Below are 1,841 nucleotides of genomic sequence, written 5' to 3' on the forward strand. Positions count from 1 at the left end.
TAACTGTACCAGCTTCTTGTGTACCATAGTACCAGGTGGCTTGAGAGTTAGTACCTACAAACAGACCTATGGAGACATTTATTACACTTTTTACCAAAGGGAGTTATCATTGTAGTGCTTTTGTGTGGAAACTTTTCTCTCCTTTCTTTTGTAAATAAAAATACGTCTTGGTTCTTATTGAGGAAGACACTCGCTCACCCACGGCCCTGTTCCTGTTCTGAAAGGCAGCATGCAGTTTGCAGTGCGCAGAGGAGACATTTGACCATTTTATTATTGGCTTCACAATCTGAGAGGAGAAGGCGGAGGCAATGTGTGTGTTTTGTGGTGAACATGACCATGTTCTAAGCAGCCTGTTAAGAGATATAAATATATATTATATAACTTTTAATTTTTTTATTTTTTGGGGGGTGGGTAATTTTTATCCACCTGGTCTTCCAGCTCAGAGAACCTTCACTTTTGGGAAGTGTTGCTGAGCTACCTAGCTGGGATTGATTGTGCTTATGTATTTTCCCTGTCAGTATTGGAAAAAACATCCTAAGTACCAAACCAGTATTTCATTAGAGCTGCTTTTTGTGTGTGTGTGTGTGTGTGTGTGTGTGTGTGTGTGTGTGTGTTTGAAAGAGAGAGAGCGGGGCAAGGCGGGTAGGCTGTGTGATGCATTTCACTAGTGAAATCCACAAATGGGATATATATTTTTTTAAGCATAGAAGTTTAGTGCTGGCAGATATTTAAGCATTGGAAGATTTTGGTTTTCAGACAAGTTGGCATGGACTTCGTAAGCCACGACAGACCCAACTGCACTGTCTCTCCTCCTCAAAGGAGGCATCTTTTCCTTGCACAAAACAATGCTGCCAGTTGTGCCCGAACAGCTTCCGTTGTCTCAGCTGGAGAGCTGTGAATGCAGCTTTGCTGCTTTTCAAAGTCCACTTCTGAAATCTGTTCCAGGGATTTCAAGACAGCTGGTTTCCCCCTCAGAACTGAGTTCTCTTCCCTTCCCCAGCAGAGAGATGGAGAAGTTGGGGGGAGAGGGTGAGGGGAGGGCAATCGCTCCAGCCTTTGTGCAGCCTGGGAGAGCAGAGTGGTGAAAATGCATGGCCTATAAGGGTCGCTAGTCATTGGCAGCCAATGTACAGAGAGTAGTTCCAGCCATGGTGATGAATGAGAGCCTCCTATGGAGAGAGGAAAAGAGAGTAAAGAGCCCGCGGGGGAGTTTTCAGAGTTTGCCAGCAATAAGTTACCTGTCCCGTTTCTCCTCCTTTTGCTGTGTTCAGACAGGAAGGGGGTTTTATTGTGTCCTCTTCCATTTCAAAGGTTTAACACACACTCCCCTGCGCCGCGCCTCACCCCACCCTCAGGTGTTTCTTTTCAATGTATGTTAAAGCTGATCTGGAAGTGGAAGTCTGGATGATTTAGACGTTACCAGCTTGGAAGTAACAGCTGCTGCTGCTTTGTGGGTGTTTTGTCCAAGAGTCTGTGCCTGCATGTTATTTGAGCGGAATGGGGTTAACATGGCGGGATTCCTGCTGTTCAAGGTACCCAGGAAAAAAACCCAATAAAATAAGGAGATCTCCTGCAGCAGGGTTTTCACCTACAGCTTTCATCCCTCCCAATGTCTGACTTCTGAGCTCCAAGCTCTGATCCCAGCCTGTACAATAGCAAAGATTTCTTTTTACTTTAAATTGCTTTTTGTATTCTGTAATGTGATCCTTGGCCACCTATCCATGTGATGATTTCTATACAAATGTTGTAAACTTGACTGTAGTGCAGTATTTCCATTAAAATATCAGGGCTAATCATTGTGTACAGATTTTTCTTCCTTCTTGATCATACACAATGAGATT

The 1,841-nt window shown here is 44.1% G+C and overlaps 1 long non-coding RNA gene across 1 annotated transcript; it reads left to right on the plus strand.

Annotated features, from left to right (window-relative positions):
• The first annotated feature begins 6 nt into the window (after nucleotides 1–6).
• LOC142046055 (uncharacterized) lies at nucleotides 7–1,793 on the plus strand. The gene is made up of 2 exons (XR_012654971.1): nucleotides 7–602; nucleotides 639–1,793. It is a non-coding gene; the product is annotated as an uncharacterized LOC142046055 (long non-coding RNA).
• Nucleotides 1,794–1,841: the final 48 nt, after the last annotated feature.

The sequence above is a fragment of the Chelonoidis abingdonii genome, unplaced genomic scaffold (assembly GCF_003597395.2).
Source record: "Chelonoidis abingdonii isolate Lonesome George unplaced genomic scaffold, CheloAbing_2.0 scaffold0909, whole genome shotgun sequence".
NCBI classification, from domain to species: domain Eukaryota; kingdom Metazoa; phylum Chordata; order Testudines; family Testudinidae; genus Chelonoidis; species Chelonoidis abingdonii.